At 38.6% G+C, this 23,819-nt stretch overlaps 1 protein-coding gene across 4 annotated transcripts in view; it reads left to right on the top strand.

Moving 5' to 3' along the window:
• Window positions 1-23,819, top strand: part of LOC100869858 (uncharacterized) — a 198,563-nt gene that overhangs the window by 156,130 nt on the left and 18,614 nt on the right. The window contains exon 2 of one of the 4 annotated variants that reach the window (XM_086907927.1): window positions 782-894. The exons of the other annotated variants lie outside the window; for them this stretch is intronic. The gene's annotated coding sequence lies outside the window, so the exon portion shown is untranslated. The remainder of the gene's footprint in view (window positions 1-781; window positions 895-23,819) is intronic. 4 annotated transcript variants of the gene reach the window in all.

Raw genomic sequence — 23,819 nt, forward strand, 5'->3', positions numbered from 1 at the left:
TTCGTGTAATACGTAACAGAGTGTATTGCAGGTAACAGTGATTCGATAAATTGGCGGGAACAAAAGAGAATGGACGGAACGGGAAAAGCGGCGACTCGTTACACACGTGATGCTAAACAGTCGCGCATTCACGACTGCAAATTAATTAACCCACGCATGCATTATTATCGAAAGCACAACACGGGACCGAGCAATGTGATCCTAATTAAATTTTCAATACGCAACAGTCCATCCGGTAAATCAACATAGTTGGAATACCATGAAATTAAATGAGAGCACGTTCTTCGAATAATTGCATCACACGCACAACGGGTATGTAATATGTCACCGATGGACCCAACAATTGGAAAAACTCCATTTCGCATTCATGGCCGCTCTTTCGCATATTTTCACTTGTAAGAACAATTGAAATTGGGATATTTAAAGCGTAAAAAAAAAAAAGAAATGCTGTTATTCTTCGACAACATCCGATACAATTTGTCGTTAATCGAGCGATCCGACAAATTTGCAAGAATTTCCAATTACCTTTCTTATAAATAATTTTGGTTAACCAATTATTTTAAATATCGTAAATAACGACTAATTTCAATTTTCGCGATCATCACTTGATCGATATTATTAAATATACGTGGTAAAATTTTGACCAATTTTCATATCAGCAAACATCGACACAGAATTTCATCGATTTGCAATTCTCCAACTAAATCGAGCACGATAAAAGGAATGGTTGAAAACAAGCGAAATTATTATCCTTTTCAACACCGCCAACGTTTCATTTCAGGCGACACCCCGCGGTCACGAATCATCGAAGGCAAAGAGGTCAACCCTTCCTCCCATCCACAGCTCGGATGAGAACGGTCGTTGTTCTCGGGTATTTCGTCGGCTTGTCTCTAAGTGAGTGCGGAGCAATGTCTGGCAGCTCATTACACCGGGTCGCGAACTCACCGAGGGAATCTCGGTGCGAGGGAAATGAGATGGCGAACGACGCTCGCCCTCCCTCTTCGTTGAAGGATTTTCGTTGAAGCCGGGGAAAGAATTCAGCCGCACAAAGAGCGTCTCCGGCTTAGACGTGACGTTGTGTCGCGAAAACGGCTACGCTCGGAATAACGCGCGTCCACTGTAATTCCGGGATAACGTGGGGTTATTCAACGCGGCGAAGATTGCCACGCTTTACGCGCCATCCTCCCTTCCCCCGAAATTTTTCACCTCGACACACGCTTGATACACGCTCTTTCGAGTAAGGAAATTTGGAAAAACAGAGAGAGAGAGAGAGAGAGAGAGAGATTAAAAAGGTTGGACGATTTTAATTATCGTTCGATCTTTCTTGCCTTGTTGTTTCTCCTTGTCCGTTTTTAATAATCTATGGTATTAAGTTTTAATTAAGAGCAAAGGACGGAAGTGAATCAAGCTTCAATTAACGAGGGGTTAAACGATTCCCGATGTAGCTTGCGAGGCAAGTTCTCGCTTGGATTTCCCTTCCCGAAGAGTCGAAGCAATCCCGGGCAGTCCAATTTCCTTCCTCGAACCTTGCACCGCTTCGTGTATATGTAAGTTTTGCAATTCATATTTTCGAGGGGTAAAAAAAAGAAAAAAGAAGAGTGAGTTTAAAAGGCAGCGCTGCCTCTCGAATGGAAATTGCCGCGGCCAGTTCTCTGCGTACAGCTGCTGGGATATAAAATTAAATAAGGCCGTGATAAAATCTCTCCTCGTGGAGGGGGGGGCGAAAATCTGGGCAACAAACTTTACAAATTAACCGGAAGTTTATGAAAAATCGAAGTTGCACGTTCTACAACGACTCGAGAAAATCGAGGAAAAATTTCTATATTGTTTCTTTGTTTTTTTATCTCAATTTGCGAAATAATGATCTCGTAATTATTCCTTCTGCTCGCTCAACTATTGCAGGATATTATCAATTTTTAGAAATACTTCTTCCTCGTTACAAAGTAAGAAATATATCTCTCTTTCGTTCTTTCTCTAGAATCAGAGAAGAAAGAACCGAGCGAAAAATAACACTTATCTATAAAAATTAGATTCAAAAAGATTGGAAGATTTAAAAACCTTTTTAAAAATATCTTAACGCAATTCAAGATAATTGTACGCTCGTTTCTTCCGTACTCGAGTTGATAATGCCTTTCTTTCCCTTTTTTTTTTCTTTTCCTCTCTTATCTGAAACAACTCTCCTCTTTGAAAAATCTCGACAATAAACGCAAGAAACAGTCATCCGGCTATCGCTTGCACGCACAATCTACTTGAGGGGAATAATGGACGAGGAAAATGGCCGTCCCAATTAACGTTATTTATCAACAGATAGAGTGTTTCAGAAACGGGATACAAATACAAGCAACGTTCCCTTTTAACGCCGAAATAGTCGTCCGAGCCGTGAGAATTTGCCAGAGGGAGGCAAGGAATAATAACTCGCGCTACGGAATAAACGGAGAAAACTTGAACGAATATTTTATTCCCTCCTTGGAAATTGAAGTTGAAAGCCTCTCGCCCATCCTGCACGGAGAAAGAAATTAGAACTTTAAATTCATATTTTTCACGCCGCAATTTGTCGTCGATCTCTCCCTCGAAATATCAGAAAATCGTACGATCAGATCCACCTCCTTGAATCGTCGTTGAAAGTGAAAAATAAAACCCTTTAACTTTTTACTCGCTCGATTCCCTTCTCCGCGAGGGTTCGAATCGAGGATTGAAAAACGAGAGGTTGGAAGACGAGCATATTATTTATAAGCTACCGATGAAAAATGCTCGAGGGGACGAGTAAGCTTGTTGAAAGGGGTGGGGATGCGTGAGTCAAACAAGGGCGAGAGACACGCCACGAAGGTGGTGTGAAAACGTTGTTTCGATGGGAAAGTCGAGTTCCACGTTGGCGGAAGTTCGAGTGTCGTCGAGGATCATGATGGATCGACTTTGTACACGGGATGGGACGAATTTTCGATCGATCCACCGATCGATCGATCCGAAGTTTCGATAAACAGGGAGGGAGAATTTATTGTTCCTCGTTTTGGGATGAGACGCGGCGGTTCGATTGGTTGTTCGAAGGGGGAGGGAGAGGGATGATTGTTTAATATCGAGAAAAATTTTAACACGGGATCGGCTGACCGAATCGCAGGAATCCTGCATTCACTTTCATATTCAAAAGCGGTTCAATTTCGGGTTATAAAAAGAATGAAAATAAAGCTCCAAATTGAAATTTGAAATTCGCGGATTCGCGCTGCCTGTTTTATATTGATATTAATGAAACGTGGAGAATAGTGGCGCGACATAAAGGAATATGTATATATATATATATATTCGTAACGAATTTAAATCCATTTCGGTCAATTAAGCGTCGGTCAATGCACCTGTGTAACGCGAAAATTCTCGATGGAGGATGGCAACGTGCGCACGTGTTAAAATATGCTGGAACAGATGAGACGTAATTTAAGAAACGTCTTCGTCAAAAATGTATCTGATTCGAGAATATTTAAATACAAATCATTTTTAATTCGTGAGATACGTACACGTTTCAAAGTCGAAAAACTAATATAACATACGTGAAGCACAGCTCACAGAATTCACATTGGATAGGGTTCAGTTTCTGCGGTTGCAAGAGTATTATGAGTTAAATTTAACAAGTCACGGAACTTTGTCAACTTCTCTCCAAATACGACGGTAGTTAAACTCTGGGCTGGCTTTCGATGTGTCGATAAATAAGCCTTAAGCGACATCTTTATGTGCCAACTTTGTGTTGTGAATCGACTTTTTTTTAGAATCAATCATCTTACAAACTTTTAAACCTATACATATATATAAGTTTTTTCGTAATGATTAATTGAACTTTTTCGATTTTGAAACAAACTGCGCTATTTTAATCACGATGTTAAAAACGATCAAATAAATCAAATAAATCAGGTACTTACTCGATACTTCGAGCCATACTTCATAATTGATTGTTCAATTTTTCGAATCGCCTTTTCGTTCCAAGCATAATTAAAATAATGAATAAAAAAAAAAATAATTCTCGCGGCTAATAGCGTTAACGAAGGTTAAAAAAGTAATGCAAGCCATAATTAAAACGTAGCGGCTGGGCACACCGCACTTGAATCCAAGCGTAACACGACCTGTTCACGCACTTATATCGCTCGCCAAGCTTACCGCAGCAACCCCTCGCTTCAACGCACCTTCCCTCCCCTCCACCCCGCTCCCTTCCTTTCTTTCTTCATCCCGTGGAAAAAGTTTTCTCCTTCCCCCCCGGTTGAATGAAACTCGTCGTCGCGGGTGAACGTACCCGGAAACCGACGATCCTCCTCGCCCCCCACGCACCTCGTCCCTCGACACTTTGCCGCTTACTCTATCGTTTCACAGCCCCCTTCAACCCTTGGATAATTCCCCAAGCTTTGGTTAGAGGGGAAGGGGAGGGATAGCTCTAGTAAATATCGTCAATTCGTAGGGAAAACACGATATTTTTCCTTTCGTGTCTCTCCCCGATATTTGATGGAAAAATATTTGACCGAGTTATCGCGGATCAAATTTGTACGCAATATTTTTCCTATCCTCATCAACCGAAATCATCCGTCGAAGAAAACATCTATTTAAGAAATAAGCTAACAGATATAACGATAAACGCTTTTTACATGCGCTAACTGTGCACACACACGTGCAATTGGATAGTTTTAATCGGATTCAAGCGCACGATATTTCGTTATTGTTCTACCTGAAGAATATTCCAAGGAAGAATTCGAACGAATCGAATCGAAGCAAATTAGGCGCACGATATTTTATCATTCTTTCCAGAGAATAATTCGATCGAGAATAAAAATTCGAACGAATCGAAGCCTAATTCGATATTTTGTTATCATTCCATCATCGAAAGGATATTGCAAAGAACAATTGGATCGAGAATTCGAACGAAGCAAGGGTAAATTCGGTTTTTGGAAATTGAATTCGAAGGCCGGGTTATCGTCCAACGAGCTGTAATCCGAATCGAGATTGCCGTGTCTGAGATCACAAGCTCGCGATTACTATTGCACCGTAAAATGGCCGGATTCCAAACCGTTGGTCGCATTCCAACGATGCGTATCTCGCGTCAAACGGAATTCACCGTGCATCCGTCAGATTGACGAACATCAAGGCGACGTTAATGCTATTTAGAGAGAACAAAGCGATCTGGGTAAAGGCAATCAGACTTTGGATCAATGGTATCGATTCTTGGTTATTGTCGTATCGTTTTACGTCAAAAGGCCCAATATTGTTGTTCAAGTTTGGAAAAGGAAAAGGATGAAGAATGCTCGAACAAAAAATGAGCGCAATTCGCATCTTTCTTACAAATTGTTGATTGTTGTGAAACGATGCCTGATAACCGAAAGAAAACGTGGATCAGATTAGCAATTGCGCTTTAGCAAGTGTCAATTTGATTTTAAAATGGAAATTAACTCGACTTCGTTTCGAGTACAACTGATGACGAACTCGAAGATCGAAGAGTGAAATTAAGTTTCTGTGGATCAATGAAAAATTTCATTATGAATCTTGATTGAATTACACTCTGATGTGTAACGAACACTTTTTGAAGAGTTCTAAATTCTCAAGTTTTCTGAATTTAATTAAATTCCGTTCAACATGTATTCGTTTCAACTGTAACAATTACATTTTTCACGCGACATTTGATTCTACTTAACGCATTTCTTAATCGATCTCTACTCTTAAAATATTATGACCAATGCTTTTTTTTTATCAGTTTTTCATTTTGATAACAATCGATGTCATGGAGGAAGACAAGAGATAGAAAGTAGAGCAAATTATTTTTATGACAAATTTACAAAATTCGAGCTGATCAATTATCATGTCTTCGAATCAATCGAATGGTGTTGCTTTGATCCATCGCAGTGATGAAGATTACGGAAAGGATTCAATCAAAATTATCCTGATCCCGACTCGTCATTTTTCATTGAAATCAATTTCGGTTATAGATATCAATTTTCACAAACACGCTCGCTGATTAAGATTTCAATTAAACACTATCGTTCCCTACTAGCAGCCTGTAGCGAAGGAAACGCACGATTAGGATATCAACTGCGCCGCCCATCTCGTTATTGCGGAAATATCTTCGCCAGTCCAACGCAATATGGACCCAATATGCGCAGTTTCTGTCGCTATAATAAGGCGCCGAAACGCGGCAAATAGTTGCAGTTGGCTCGTTCCGAGCCGCCATTGGGAAATACGCGTAAGTTTCAATTTCGATACTACAGTTCCTAACTCCCGTACATCTCGAGTCGATTTCGAAGGGTACGTGGAACTGGGATAAAGTGGTAAACTTTGAATTGTGTTAACGAAAAAAAAAAAAAAAAACGAAGGGGAAAGAAGGATTTGTCCTCGTTACTCTTAAAAGGCGAGTCTTTGACCGCGGGAAAATGAGATTTGAAAAAGACGCACGAAGGGAAAGAAGATTTTTTGTAAAAAATTATTGAAATATCGTTACATTTCGCCCGAAGGAGAAAATCGTGGATTCTTGTAACGCGAAAAAAAGTTTATCAAAGTTTGTAAGTACGAGTTGCATAAGTAATACAAATTTATTTAAACTCAATAGTCTGATCAAGAATGGACGTATGAAAAAAATGTAGATACGTTGCAGTTTCTTCTTAAACATTTTTCTTTCGTTTCAGCTTAACGAGTTTTATTAACAAGAAACAGTGAAGAAAGACGATAACATTGGCTACGTGCCTCCGAGCGCAAACAAATCCAAGAAACGGTGATGAATATATTAAAGAAAATGTGTGTTGAACATTACAATTTATTATTCATCGTTCGTGATACAATTCGATATTTTTTTTTATCAATATTCATTTTCTTCTATGTTGCTTGGATTTGTCTGTGCTTCATAATTGATCAGTATTTTTCGTTAATAATTCGTTAACAAAATTTTTGCGAAAGAAAATGTTGTTTAAAACTATCTAAAGAATGTCCTGTTAACGTTTCCATATTTCTAGGATAGAAATAGAAAGAGGATCACAAAGTGGCCCGCAAAGTATAAAATATTTTCAGAAAGATATAATATTTGCGCTTCGATTGGGGATGAAAAAAACGTCAACGTAAATCCAACATGAAAATATACGATGCTTCATTCATCGTGGCGAATGCTTGAATGAATCAAAGCCTCCACGCTTCGAATTTTCTGAAATCGAGCTAAACTGAATAGTACTCGTGATATCGTGATAATCTGGAATATCGTACGATATAATATATCGATAATCGGTTCGATAGTTTTTTCAAACTATTGAATATTCCATCGACGTGTTTGCCTTCGACGATTACACGCGCAGGGAGAAAATTTATCACGGATAAATTTCAGGGATGTTTGATATTCCTCGCGCTCGCGAGAGGGAGATTCGCGAAAAACTGGTTTTTCGAAGTTTGTTTTCCGGCTATGAGGGAAAGTCGAGGGCGTGGCTTCCATGAAAATCCGTTTAAACTACGAGCGTTACGTTGCGTTGAGAAATAAGGATTTCGTGAGGAGAGAAAGTCATTGGATCGTTGGCCACGAGGCCAACCTAATTTCAGCCTTTTAAAGGACGATTTGCATAAACGTTGGGCCGCGGAAGTCGCCGCGCGAAAGAAAATCACGATCGATCGACCGTGATAGGTTGCTACGTAATAGGCCGTGGATCGTGGAAAAGAAAGGAGGAAAATTGTTCGTTGTTCAATTACCCGAACGTAAAATGAAAATCCTACGCCGTGTGGAAACACATTATAATTGCAATGCAATTAGAAAAATTAACACGATGTATTTGAAAGATCGATTTTGGAGATCTTGAAAATTCAGGATCTCAACGTATTGAAAAATATCGTTTTGAGAATTATTCGTTAAGCAATTTAAGTTTATGTTAGATAAAGTGAGACAAATAGATAGAGTGAATAATTTATTCTGTTCTAGCAAATGCTCGATAAATTGCTTAATAAATGCTTTAATGATATAAATATATCGTAGAATATATTCGTTTCAATAACGAAATATAATTAGAGAATTATTCTTGACGTTTTCTCTCTGTTATAAATACATATTTGATAAAAATATCTCGGAGAAACACACGCTTCGTTTCATCTTGTTTACGAGATATAATGAGTTACATGTTCTTTTCGATTCCGTATCTGATTACCTTTTCACAAACGAGATCGAATAAAACGAATTCAATCTTCGATATCTCTAGATACACGTTCAAGAATATCTGAATCTGAAATTTCTGAAATATATTCCATTTGTCAATGACGAATCTTTCGCAAAACGTTCCACTTGTATCTCTCAGACATTGATAAAACGAAATTCGATCAAATTCCAATCAACATGGTGGATGAAACGCGATAAAAAAAAAAAGAATAATCCACGATTTCCTCTATTCAAGAAATCCATGTATAAACGAAAAGAAACTCGATCGTTTGAAAAATGCACGTCAAACGCAACAAGAAAACGATCTCTATCGCGATCTTTCCTCGACGAAAGAAGAGTTGGAAAGATACTCGAATCTGTTTCTGCCCGGCCTGTCTTCACCTCCTCCTTTCGACTCCTCTTTGCGAACCTCTTTTCAACAGAAATCTCCTCCTTGGAACTTAGAAATCAGATTCGTGGAAGAGCCCGCCCCTCGCGATTTTCATTCCTCGATCCTTTCATGTCTCGATTACCGGTTTCCTGAAGCCAAACTACCGGCGAGAATCGAGATCAGAGGGCGCCCAGGAAGATGGGATAAAGTTGTGTAATCGAAAAAGCAATTGTTGTTAGCACGCAAACATCCTTTTACAACCGCTCGGGCGGAAAAAGAATTAAGCTTACTCTTTGAGTGATTTCTTTTATATGAAATTCCTTCCTCTACCTCCCGACAGCACTGTTTGTCCCGTTCATTCTTCCAAGGATGACGGACAAAAATTTGTTGGATCGCATTCCTCGAAAATCGTTGGTTAATTATAATGGATTACAGGATTGACGAGCCGTTGAGGATGGTTTAATGAAGGGTAGATAGTGAAGTGTAAAGAGTATTTGTATCGTCTTTCTTAATTTTTAAGAGAATACTTTTCTCTAGATTTTTTCTTGGTAATTAATATACCGACGTCGTATAATTTAATTTCTACACGGAAAGAATTATTACGATAACTAGACGATAAATATACAGTGAAATGGCAAAATTCTTCTTCTAGATAAATATCTTTTTCATCATTTGCGGCAAAAACGTTTCGCAAAATAAAAATAAGAGAACCTATGAGATCTTTTAGGGACAAATATTGTTCCAATGTTTTGTTGAAAATTGTTACGCGTTGAAGTATCGAGGTTTAAGAACGATATACGAATCGCCTCCTAATATTGATTCAATACTCACCATATTTTGATAAATAGGATATTACATGTTTAATATCGAGGATGAAGGGGAAATATAAATGCATCCACAATGCTTAATAAAATATGCAATGCGTTATCAATATGTTGTGAGACATATCCGATTAATCGGTACAAAATCTGTACAAATTTATGAAGCAGATTTATTAATGAAACACTCGGATATTGAAATTGGTAAACCGAATGATAAAACAATAGACGGGCCAATATTTTCAAAAGTGTATTAAGAGAGAGAAAAAGAAAAATACCTGAAATTTCTCTCAACATACTTTAAAAAAATTATTCCATCTACTGAATTTGTACCCTTTTTAAGAGACCAAACCACTTTCGTTTCCTCTCTTTAACAATAAAATTTAACAATGAAAATAAAATCCACGTATTTCTCTCCTCCTACCCGCGAAGAAATAAAAAGAAAATAAGAGAGAAATGAAAAGAAAAAGATCGAATTACGTTAAAACAAAATACGAAAGAGGGACGACAAGTTGAAAACAAAGGAGACAAGCGCGAGAGAGGATACATCGCGATCGAGTCGATCGCAGGCGTCGAAGAAATTAATCGAATCCTGCGAGGGCATTTAAACGTGGGCAAACAATTTATACGAAGAGGGTGGAGAGGGTGTTTACGAGAGAGTTGCTCCGCGTCTTCCGCGTCTCTAATGAAAACTGCCAAGGATTAATTAATTTGCGATAAAAGAGAGGAGGATCTCCTTCTCCCCATCTCGCCGGTGATGAAGCGCGCTTTACACGACCCCGTAACGACTATTTATTATGCACAAGTTGGAGAATCCTTAATGGTCGGCGCAATTAGCCGATACGCCGATGGCGCGTGACACCCCCACGGCCGCGTTGAAATACGAAATACGAGATCGCGCGCTTAACACCCGACGAAAGGAGGAGGAAAGGCCGATGATCGATTTAACGAAGGGGCGAAGTGGCGCCCGGCAACAATTGATGCGGATGGCATCGATCGAACGAACGATCGATCGTTCGATCGATCGACGCATCGCCGGGGCGATAATTACGGAGATTGCACGCGATGAAAATAACGGTGAAAAATAGTGGGACTGGTGGCGGGGGGGAGGGAACAATGCTCGCGTCTCGTTCGGCCGCTGGTTTGCAGCTGGTCGGACGGCCATGAATTATTCGATATTTTTTAACGGAACGACTTTTTGGTCCTCGATGGGATGGGATGGGATTCACGATGATCGGTGATCGATGCCCCTCTCTCTCTCTCTCTTTTTTTCAATCTCCACCTATAGGCAATTGCTTCGAGGAATGGAGAGGCGGTGTAAAAAAAAAAAAAAAAAAGGAAAAAAAAAAGAGGGTTTCGGCTTTGAGTTTATTCGATATCGGTCGAGGAATTTCGCGTGCAGTGGGAATTTTATTGCGTGTACACGTACGTTTCGCCAGCTGGCTTCTTCCGAGGATTAAATGACGCGGGCTGATATTGTCGCGTGTGTTGATGATGGTGTTTTTTTTTCTTTTTTGCACGCCGAGCAAACGTGTTTACGTTTTACAGATCGGTGATCCTCTCAGAAGGATTAAAAAGGCATCGCAATAATATTTACAGGGATTTCCAAATAGTTTAATATATGTGTGTGTATATATATATATATGTATATTTTTTGTTTTAATTCTCCAGCGTTGATACAATATTGACCAATGGCATAAACATTGAGTCGAGATATAAAAATACCTACACTAGAAAAATTTAATATCTCGTAATCTTGGACAAAACAATTTTTAATCTTTTTCAAAAAAAAAAAAAAAAGATTTCTTATTATTTCTTTTGCTAGCAGATTTCGATTGCTCGTATCTGTCAATCAAATCGTGATTAGTTATTATCAGATTTAGTAGAAAATATGCGTCGAGCACAATGCACGCACAACTGGTAGGCGCCGAGTGATGGTGAATTACGGAGTAGTACGGATAAATGGCGGGGTGGTGGCGCGCGTGGCTCGCCTCAATAAACTTTTTTTCTTTATAGTTGCATTTTTCTTGTTTGCATATTAAATGACGGGCGGCCTGGCCAGCCAGGCGCTAATCTCCTCGCTCGCACCGCTAGAATTCTTAATAATCGTGCATCTGCTGAAGAAAGGAAGGAATTGCGGGCATTTCGAGCGAAGAAAGTCGCGAACGAGGCCGCGTTATTTATGCGGCGAGCAATAAAGGAAAAAGAGAAAAAAAAAAACGAATCGCCATTGAGAATTTCTCCGATTAAAGATAAAAATATGAGAAAAAGTATGAGAAAACCTAAGGAATGCAAAGGGATTCGAATATCCTATTCTCCCTATTTTATACTTGAAATTCGGCCATCTTGAGCTAACGTTTCCCCCTTCGGTGTTTAATGCAAAGCAAACTTTGAAAACGAAATATCATGAATATACATACATGGTTCCTACAAGTAACTAATCCCATTTCTGAATTGTTAAAGAGAGAAAAGATATAAAAGAACCTGTTCCAAATTGAGACTTCCAGTCAGGAAATTTTGTATATTTATATTAAATCCTAACATTCGTGTTTCGAAACTGGCAAATCACAATTCCATGAATCATAAATCTGTACATGTAAAAATGTAGAATAGAAAGCCTATTGATAAATCATGATCTTTCGTGCAACGATCCAGAACTCAACTGTCTACTCTTTTTGATCCACTCACCAGAATTGATCTCGAATCCTTCTCCTCCTTCTTCTTCTTCTCCTTCTTCGCGAGATCGAAGAAAATATTCAACGTCAAATCCGGGAACGAAACAATTTCTGCGCCAATGTTAAAAATTCTCGCGCCACGCATTTGACCAAAACTTCCAAGTTCCGTGCATGGAATTTTCGAATTGATGGTGGAAAGAAAGTTCATATTGTTCCAGCCCTTGAATTCCGCTTTCCTGTTCCGCTCGAACACGTCGAGGATCTTATCGGTGAAAACTTCCGTCGACGCTGCTTCCGGGTGAACGGTCCGAGAGCAAACAGAACGTATACCTTCTTATTTTCACCCTTGTTCGAAGCAATACATAAACACGGAGAGAAAGAGAAAGAGATAAACTATCGAGGAAACGATATTTCGTTATCGATAATCGATATCCCCTTTGCAACCCTGTTGCCATTAAACGTAATTCGTATCACTGCCATTGCAGATATTTCGAATATCTCGCCATGGATCGATAGCATCACCTTTCCAGAAAATTCCAGATATAAGAATTTCTCTCCAATTTCTTTCTTTCTTTTTTTTTTTTTTTTTTTCTATTTTTCTCCCTCGTTAAAATTGGAATTATGATTTCACTCGGTGATAAAGAGGAGAACGTGGAAACTTGGCCGCAAAATGTGGAAAAATAACATGTTCAAATACATTTCGAATATGCAAACTGGGAGAGGTGGGGCCGCGAAACAATAGCCGTGTAAGCTTTTGAATTCGGGGGCTCATAACGGGGAGGGAAACTCGAGGTTAGAGTCCTTGGGTCGCTAGACCATCCGGAACCGCATATTCTGAATGCAAAACAGCCCACCCCTTCCCCTCCCCTCTGAACAGATCCGCATTCTTATACTCTGTTTCGTTTAACAACGATCGTAAACTGTGGATTCTCGTTCCAAGCCGCTTGTTCGCGGATTAAACTTATGCACGATGTTAACTTAAAAATTAATGGAACGTTGCTGACTTGCGTCGCTTTACGGTGGATTTAATACATGAAATTATTATGCGTCGAAGTGGGAAGAAAGAAGCGAGCGGAAATCTTCTTTTAATAAATATTTTCTTATTTTGTTCCGCGATAATATTTTGATGGCGAGTGGAAAAAGTTATATTGACGCGGAGAGACACTCGGATAGAAATAGTTTGGAAAAATATCTTTTAATGCAAGGAATTAAAAATACTTTCAACGATAGATACGTTAAAAGTGTCGTATTTCTTCGAAATACTTTTGCATGGATTAATGTATCTCGTTAAATTTTATCCTATTGTTGCAATAATAATCTTTATTCGGGAATTTTTACGGGAATTATCTTTTGTTTCAAATTTAATGTGCACGTAAGTGAGGATATTATTTAAGAAAATTCAAAATTGTTTCGAAAGAAAGTAATAAAATATAAATGATATTTGCTCGTTCGTACTATTGCTAAAATTTCATCCGAGAAAATGAACCATCAACAGGGCATGAGAGGGTATCTTTGCACGGAATATTCGTTTTTTAACGAATAGCGTTTGATGTAACATTCAAAACTGGAGAATCCTGTTGGAAAGTAAAGTTAAAAATAAAGACAGGCTTTAACCATTGTAATAATAAAATGATAAATTTGGCGTTAGTTTTGTACCGTCGAGAATGAAACATTATGCAAATGATTTCTTTCGCGAAACAGAATAATATTGGATTTCCAACATTTCGAGAGAATCGTTCACGTAATATTTCACGTAAGTCGAATCTCGTATTTTTCTGGGAATGTCTGGCCAGCTTTGTCAAGCCGTGAATACGACGAACAAAAGATCGTGCGGCTACAGAGATTTATGAGATTCGCGGAGCGGTGACAGTTAACAAAAATAATTCGAGGAACGGGACGGAAATACGGTCTATTCGCGTGTCCGTGACAGATTCCGAGGTCCGTGCAAATATTGGCCGTATTCGTGTCGTATTCCATGCTTAATTTTTTTCCCTTCAAATCCGCGTGGAAAGCGGATAAATTAACGCAAATGTGGGAAAGGGCGAACCAAAATATTTTTTCGACTATTTCTTTTCTTTCTTTCTTTTTTATTTTTCCTCGTGACAATTGTAATTGAACGAAATTTATTTCGTTGCAATCGCATCGAGTATTGACGAAATTTTAATTTTCGAAATCACTGGTCTATGCAAAATGTAATTTTATGGACATTTATGGAGCATGCGATAGAAAACGATAGAACGTTATTATTGATAGGTTCGAATCGTGTTCTTTCGACAGCGAAAATTTTTTGAAAAATTTTGATTTCCTTCGTTACGAATCGAAAGATCATTATCAACGCATCTTTTGATTCTTGAAACTTTTACTCCAAAACGGCAAGGCTTACGTTATCTTAGAAAAGTTCAACTCTGGATATAAACTCTATGAAAAAAATCTCAAATCTTTCCAGTTTTTAATAAATTTTATCTTTCTTCAAATTATTGCAAGTTTAAATAATCGCCAATATTACCCATCCATCGTAATTTTTCAAAATATTTTTCCTCTATTTTCAAGTTATTTAACTCACAACTCTATCACTTCATATTTCATATTCCATCGATAATATTAGTCCATGCCATTTGATCCATTGCTACAATTTTATTCGGTTCGCGATCCATCAAGTGGAGGACTAATAAATATTCGAATCATTTAATATAATTAAACGTTATCAAACAGCAACAGTTCACCCCAATTTTCAACTAAGAATTTATTCAACGAAGTCGAAGTGAGCGAGTCGAATTGCCAGCCGGACTGGAAATTATCCCGAGACGGGCAAATATTTTTGGACGGTTGGTAAGAAACAAGTTGAAGCGCGCGCAGGTAACGGGAGCTATAAAGCAATGGCTAACTAATTTAATAGAGACACGACAGAGTGGAACCGCGATAACACGACACTGAGGCGGAACAGTAAAGTGGCTCAGGAGGCTCGTAATGGCTATGCAAACTATACCTACAGTTTACAAGGGGAAATTTAATTCCGGGTGAGGGCTCGCCAAGATGTTATACTATCCTTTATTAATCCAACCTTGCAATTCATACCTCGTGAATGGTTGCACCTCCTTGTATTGTTAATCGCCCCGGTGACGTTCGTTCCCAGTAATAACACGGGGCCGAAAAATTTCTCGAAAATTGAAAATACTTCGTTCCGTCTCTGGGAAAAGAACAAGTTGGAAGAAAAATGTAATAATATTTTTTTCGAAGCTTTATTTTGTGGAGGGCGAGCTTGAATTATATAATCAGAAGAAACAGAAGAGAATTTAAATTATTCGATGAATACGTAGAATCGTTTCCATTTTCTCTTGAATAACAACTCTTGAACAAGAAAATTTCACCTTATACCACATTTATTTTCGCGCGTAGGATAATTTTCCATTCGATTAATTAATTACGTAAGTCAATGATTAATCAAACTTTCTCGAAACTATTCTCAGACGAGGAAATGTTATAGAATTATCTTCCATCCACTCGTGTTCCCAGACGTGTTCCTCCATATCTTTACACCCCTCCATCCAAAAATGAAACCCCTCTCCTTCATAAATTTTTCTTCATAAATTTTCGCGATTCACTTTCCCGCCAGAAGAACAGTTGAAACTATTGTTATCCTCGAAATGGGCTCTCTCTCTCTCCTTCTTTCACTCTCTTTCTTCCCCCCAATTAAATTAAAACCACGGATCTATCGCGGAGAGGATTAAAACGGAGATATTCGTATAACGACGAGTTCAAATAATAATCGGCTCGGCACAAAGTTCTTTTTCCCTTCCATTTGCCCGCCAGCCTGGCGATTTGTTAATCGTGCACCGGATTCAAGATTCAATTACGAGCAGAGATCGTTCGAGTTTCACTCTCAAGCGAAGCTGTAAAACGGGCAATGAAACACCGCGTATATCCGGCATCTATTATTTTACAGACGGCCCAGATTCGACCGAAAGAGTGGTGGTAGAAGGCTGAGGGAGCAGGATTATATAACCCCATAAACCCTTTGTGGAGGGTTTGCCCGAACGCCAGCTGGGTAATCAAAGTCTAATACGAACGAGCCCATATATCGTGGCGGGGATTATTTCGAGTATATACCGTTGAAGACGATGTTGTCAGGGATGTGAGGATCCTTCCTACGTATTCCGTGATCGTTGGAATGAAAATTGGATGCGATATTAATTCTTCTTCTTCTTCTTTTTCTCGCGGTGATTCGAATTTTTATAAAAAATTGCAATTTTGTCTAAATTCGGTGTAAAGAAAAAAAAAGAAAAAAGTCTTCTATAAGTCGAGATTAAAATTAATTTACGTGGATAAACTCGAGTTTAGAATATCCTTTATAGAAGTCTATACTTATGAAAAAGAAATTTATATTTACGTTGCACACAAACAAAGTAAGATCACGTTTCACCAAAGAATTTCGTTTTCGCGAGAAGCAAATTTAAAATTGGTTCTCGTTATAATCCACAACGAATTAATCTTTATTCAAATCAACGATTTACAGTTTCCATTTAAAAGTAAGTAACTTAATTCCGAGGCTTCGTTTATTGGAGATTTCTTATTGACAAGGTTTATGAAAAAGAAATCAAATCGCAAAAAGTTATTTTCAAAATTAAAAGAAATAGATTTTCGATTGGAATAAATAAATTAGCTCAGACTTAACCGATACAAATACCCCCATTTCTTGTCAAAGATAATTTACATCAAAGATGGGCCAAGATAGTTCGGACAGTTTTTCAAACAATCGAGCGATTTAATCCACCAAGTATCTCGCAAGATATTCTTAATTCGTATTCCCTCGTTGAAATTCCGCTCGAAGAAGAAGTCACCGCTGTGTGTGCGTGATCAAGAACACAAGGGGACTGTGCAAGGACTGCAGAATCAGATTAATTAATTGTCCAGCGAGAAGAATTTTTACCAGGAAGGAAAGAAGGAAGGAAAAGTTTTCCTCTTTTCTCCCTCTCTCTCTCTCTCTTTCTCCCCCCGTTGCAACTTTGGGATGCTTGATCCTGTGGCGCTCGTAAATCTTGCGAGCGTGGCTCGCATATAAATTAAAGACGTCCGCTGCGTATCGCGGCGGACGCCATTTCGCTATTTGCATTTTCACGTCACACACGCGGAAACATATGGTGGCGATACCGGTTCTTATATCGGCATCGATGACTTATTCCACGAAACCGACTGTCGTAAAAGTCTATATAGATACACTGGCGATTTTAAGTCTGGTAGGTAAAGGTTTCCTCGAGGTATCTGGGGCTAACCGATGCTCGATCACCACCCTCGATCGTAGAATCTTATATTTGCCATAAAATCCAGATGGCGGCGTATAATGGAACGATGGTGGAAAATTATTGCGCATCTCGCGGCTAAATAAAATAATGGCCGGTTTTCTTAACAATCGTACAGGAGTAAAATATAGAGGGATTTAAAATTAGAGATTGAATATTATTGTTTAGAAATAGTTTGTTGTTGAGTTTGACTCGATATTCGAGAAGGTGTTTAAAAACTGTTTACTTTGTGATTATAGGTTTCTCTCTTGGGAAATTAAAATGGTTTTCCCTCAAATTTGATTATTTGAAGATTATATTTTTGATAAAATATTTTGAGAAAAGTATTGCTCTTTTTTAAAATATGTACGTACATACATATCGAGATATTCTATGTTATAAGTTAAATCTTTTGAAAAGTAATTAAAGATAACGAGATAAGCTTGAAATTTCTAGCAAACTTTTCTCTGTTATAAATACAAATTTCTATTTTTTCATTTTGATTGATGTAGATAGATATCGGAAAAAGCTTTTTTTTTTTTTTTTTTGATGCCAATATCAATTAATATTCCTTTTTCACTTATGTTACTTTCAATTATGTTACGGATTGTGAAAGCTGTTTAAGAAATTGATCGATTGCCCGGCTCGATGTTCGAGTTCTTAATCAGGTTGTTGATCTTAATAGAAGCTATGCGATAAGAGTCGAGCTGCTTTTAATATCTTTAGAGATTAATTAATAAATCTCGCCTAAGGTTAACGATGATCGAATCTACCTTTCATCGAGCAATTTGCATTCACAAGTAACCGTGATTTGCATTTTCTCAATTCGCTCTCTTCGCATAGAGGCAAGAATCCTAGGGGTAAATAGGGCCAATCTTGAATCCGTGATTTCTCAGATTGAGAATTTCGCCATATTGGAGGGAAATGTTTCCACTCTGACTTACAAATTTTTCTTTGACAATTGAAAAAAAAAATATATCGAATCGAATTGCACGTCGAATCTTGCGATTTTTTTATTAAACTCCTTCGATGAAAAATCTCCTCGAAGATTTTAATTTTCTCGAAATTTGAATTGTCAACTCAATTTCGAAAAACGAAACGTATTTTATACTTTTTTGTTTTTGCGTAGCGTTAAATTTACGTAGTCACGCGAAAATTTTTCACTTATTAAATATAATATGAAATTTAATGTATTCAAGTGTAATTAACAAACTCGGTATCACGTGTGACAATGACACGACAAACGTGTCGTTAATTTTCGCAAAATTTCGTTTGTATTTCGCGAAGAACGATCATGCTTATTATAAAAAAAGGACTAATTAACTTTTTAAAATAATCAAACCAATTACTAATTTGCTCGTTTTATTTTTCTACAAATGCATATATTTTTTTTTTCGCATCGTAGGAAATTGTAACCAAAATATTTCCCTTTAAATGGCGTGTAACGAACCGTGTTAAATACTGTACAAACAAAATTAATAAATGCAACACGATGCGCATAATTATACACACACACACACACATATACGTAACCGTATATACATAACGCATCTTCTAGGAATCAACGAAATTTCAATTCCAACGCAGAAGATCGTTCCTCTCGGCGGATTCGATCCGACGCCACGTTATCGCGAGGAAAATCGGGACGACTTCCGGTCTGATGCTTACGCCACGCTCGCATAAAAGAGGTGGAGGCTCGATGTTTCATCCGGATTTTTTCATCCGGAACGAAAGAAGGGTGGCGAGCAAAGCGAGCCGGGACCTCGACTTTCCCCTCCCCTCCTTTTCTCCCCTCGCGAAAGAAACCATCCCCCCTCGCAGAGAGGTGAAGAGGGGGGAGATCGTTTGCCACGGAGATAAGAAGGGTGCAAAGAAACAAGCAGGGGCACGATAAACGGCCGAGCATCGTGCGTCTCTATCTCGCGACCTAAATCTGAAATGGAGAAGTACTGGTGGAGGGGACACGGAGAAAGAGAGAGAGAGAGAGAGAGCGGCCATTTTTTTCGTTAATAATAACCCGCCACACGGTGGAAACGCACTGAAAAAACGTCGACCCGATCTCGGTTGTTGATAGAAAAACTTCCCGTCTCCTCCGCTCCGGGTCACGATGGACCATCCGCAGCCAACTTGCCAGAGTTGGGGACACGCTTGAAAGGGTGTGCATTTAGGGGCGGTCTTTTAGGATTGTTTAAAAGCTTGGGGAGAAATTTCGAAGGATGTCGAGAAGCAAGGAAACGGGGTGTGATAGTGTTTATGTAATTCCAAGACTGTCGTTTCGCCTTGGATTGGAAAATTGTTTTTGTTCGTTCGGAAATGTATCGTGCGTTTGAACTTTTTTAGATCGTTCTGATAAAATTGTTTGAGGAATAATCGTTGCTTTGTTTTCGTTTGCTTAATTCGAAAAGTAAGGCAAGTTTCGATTTTTGTCGGGAAGTCGAATTAAATTGAACACGGGTTTAACTTTTAATTCTTTCTGGATTAAAATCATGTCTCGATGATATAATTATCACTGACTTTTGATCGTTTGAAAAATCGTTGTGACATTTATGAAATGAAACAGGGTAAAAAATTTATTGCCCTTCCCATATATCGCGCTATATTTTTCTTCGTCGTAAAATTTTAATTTTAAACGGAGCCGGATACCGATAGAACAGCGGTATGTAATTGCGAAATATGCGAAACAGCGAGAATTAAGGAATATTACGAATAGTTTGAGCATTGACAGACTCGATTTTAAATATTTTAAAAATGAAACGAATGGATTATTTTCAAATTCAATCTATAAATTAATTACTCGATAAATTTTCAAATTTTCTCAAGAACCAGTTCTCGAACCACAAAATCATCTATCCTGCGTCTTTCGTTTAACTTCGTACGATGAAATATCACCTATGGAAATTAACCAAATTCACGACACATATTTGAAAATATTTTCGACCACGATTTATTCCTATAAATATATTCCAAAAAAAAAAAAAAAAGAAAAAGAAAAAACATATTTTTTCTCAATTTACTTTTGCACGAATAATCGCTATTCGACAGCCTGTGTATTGAAACTTGCTTTCGTCGTCATCAGCAATCTCATAAGTATTTCGACACCGATTCAGTGAAAAATCTTACGGCCAGAAATGAAACGAACTTCTAACGAGCGTAGATTTTTTTCACGACAACGTAGAATGACGTGTCATTATCCGTAAAACGAGCGCAAATGAAAAGGGGGTACTGTATTTTCCGGATGAATTTAGCATAGAAAATGAAAAGGTTGAACGTTGTGAACGTGTTAGAACGCGTGTTCCAGATGAGCACGAGTGTGTCCCGCTCGAGCAGAGAGTAATTAACATGTCCGAATTGAAGCGCACGGTTCAACAGTGGGACGGGAAGAAATTTTGTTTAAAAATCATCATTTTCCTTCCGTCTCATTTAACCATCACATTTTCCTCCCGGATATAAAAGTTTAAATTAAAGATAGCCCACCTGGGAAGTTTTAATTAGAACGCACCTGGAATTGCGCATAAAATTTTTTTTATCTTTAAACTCGAACAATCCTTGACAAATCGTGTAATTACCATAGTTAATGCGTTAATTATTCGTCACCAGTTTATTTCTATCTTCACAAAGTATATCTTTGCGAAGCAGTATACATACTTACGATGGCCGTACAATTAAAAGAAAACTCAACATCTCGAAATTGAATTGAATTATTGTCATGTATGTTGTTCTGATTGTATTAGCGATTTAGAAAAAAAAGGAAGAACATAAGAATTGCCAGAAAAATTTCCTTTGTGAAAGGAACGGAAGGAAAGTAGTATAATTAGCGAGTTAATTATCTATCCTCTCCACTTTCACTTCCATTTGACTGCAGTATCGTTATACCTCTTCCCCTTTCCAGAAAGAAAGAGAATTTTTTTGTGTGACGAGCAGGATAGACACGAGCTATACACACACGCATACGAGGAACGTACGAAGGCAACTTTTTGAAAAAAAAAAAAAAAAAAAAAAAGAAACTGGACTTTGGCAAGAAGGTACGTTTGGAAAGAAAGCCATCCTCGTAAATTTTACGATGTTTCTTCCTTCCCTTCGTAATTCATAAAGAGGAAAAACCTTTGATATTCTTCAATCTTCAATCTTCCGATCGAACTTCTCGAATACACGATTCCCTTTGAATCCCATTGAACGAATTCAAATGGATGGATCGTGCATGTACGCACAACTTGGTCGAAATGAAATACGGAGGGGGGGGGAGGGAGAATAATTTCCACCAAGATATCGCGGTCAAAATCGAATCACGAACGATGTGCCATCCTGTTTCGAAAATCCCCTCTTCGAGAATCTCTCGGGGAATCCTCGGATATCCCGGATATCTCTTCGTCGCGAAACAATCCTGTTCATCATTTTTCGACGAAATTCCCTCTCGCCTGCAGGGATATTTCTTTTCCAAGCCCTTACCGAAACTTTTTCCCTATTGGATCATGAATTAGCGAGAGGAGGGGGAGGGGGAGGGGGAAGAGTCGACGAACACGAGAATTATCGAATTATAAGGACTGAAGGCATAAAAAGGACGGGTAACGAAGGCCGAACTATCGGATTCCCTGAACCGGAAAGAAGCGAGGATTAATTGGAGCGTGCACACAGTCGAGGCTCGATCCTCGAGAACGAGTGATTGGTAGATAGAGTTGGTGAAACAGGATTGCTTCTAATTTATAATCACAGATGAGATAACTTTTTTTTCTCTCCCCGAATCTATCTTATAAAAGAATTTGTGTATTTATACTTTTCGTATAATATTTATAATTTTTTTTTTCATTATTCAGATGTATTGCATCAATTATATTGATCGGATTAGTTACAATCTAATCGGTTAAGTTACAATCGAAAAAAAAGTAAGTTAAGTATTTTCCCTCACTGGTTAAGAAAAGAGACGAGTGATTTTTCTAGATTTCAAGAAAAGAAAGGAAAGTGTGTGTAAGATCGGGCCCATTAAGCAAGATCAACGGCAAGAGCAAAAAGGAGACGATGAGGGTGCACACGAAGAGAAATAAATTCGATTCCCGATAGTGTTACCCTCATATTTTCTTAGACCCTCATAAATCTCTTATTCAACGATCTTATTACGATTCATCTTTCTAACTTTGACAACCTAATCGAAGAGAATCGAATATCATTTCTTTGTTTGCGGTGAACTTCGTGAAATACATCTAAAAAAGAGAAAGAATTTATACCTAGCCCGAAATGGGCCGGATGAAAGGAAAGGCCGATCCTTGGAAATTTACTGGACAAGAACTCGTCGGACTTACGAAGTTTTCAGGCAGATATCCGCAGCCCTCTGGCTCCCTGTTGCACTGTAAAATCGCGCCTGAGTGTACGTAATCCATCGAGATTGCGGGTCTGTCTCGGGATTTGCGAGAGCACGGGGACGAGAGAGAGAAAGAGAGAGAAAGACGACGAAATAGAAGGAAGAAGAAGAGGGGAAAGAGTGGGAGAGAGAGAGAGAGAGAGGCAGATTGCTCCACACTCTGCGGCGTTACTGCTTTTACAAGCAGATTGGATCCGGTCCTTCCAGGATTTCACGCCTGCCCAGTCTCAGGATCGCGAGACGCTACCAATCCTGTTTTCTAAGCCGGAATTCCCATCCTTTTTCCCCGCGAACGCGTCTTTCGGGGAAAGTCGAGGAAATTTCTGGCACTCGTAAAATCCACAGATACGCCCACAGATCGCGGGGAATGACTTCGATCCGTGAAGAGTTTCAGAGATGATCTCTCGTGAAACCTTTTTTCTGGATGGCTGTATCTGGAACGGGGGATTTTTGTTTCGAGGATAGAACGAAACGGCGCGTGGATACTCTTCGATTGGATCTCTTCCTTTCACAGAAAGAGTAGCAAGTTTCTGATGATCAGATCGAAGGAGAATCGATGTGGAAATTACTACGTAGGTACGGGGACGTAAAGTAAGTTATTATATACGATACGAAAGAAATAAATGAGGATAAGTAAATGGAAGGAATATCTTTAAATACTTTACCAATGTATTATCTATTTGTACTACTTTTTTAAAAGGGTGGATATGATGTGTAATTTACTTATGGAATAAATAGCTCGAATCGAAACAAACTCGATGCAATATCGATTGCACATAGATCGTGAAACAAATATAGTCCAAATCCGATCGACAAGCATCGCTTGTACTCCGAGATGATTAAATTTCAACACGTAGCAAAGGCAACGCCTCCAAACATCTTGGAAACACGTATCGATCTTAACGCGAATATTACGTCGGCTGTTCAAATTTATCAATCGCGTTACAGACAAATTCCCTCGGTCTACTTGCCTCCGATTCGAATCGTGAATTTGCATATCGGAGGATTTGCGGGATCCAACCAGGTATAAATTACAAAGAGACAACTAGATTTGGTCTCATCCGGTGCTATCGAAAATAGAGTATCGTGTGTAACGATATTATGGAAGAATCGCATTAAAATACCCTCGTAATTTCATTCATTAGCTCGTTATAAACCTTGCGACCGTGATGCGCAGATCGAGC

Source organism: Apis florea, unplaced genomic scaffold (assembly GCF_048593485.1).
Source record: "Apis florea isolate Af1SG1 unplaced genomic scaffold, ASM4859348v1 contig_3034_pilon, whole genome shotgun sequence".
Taxonomy (NCBI): Eukaryota; Metazoa; Arthropoda; class Insecta; order Hymenoptera; family Apidae; genus Apis; species Apis florea.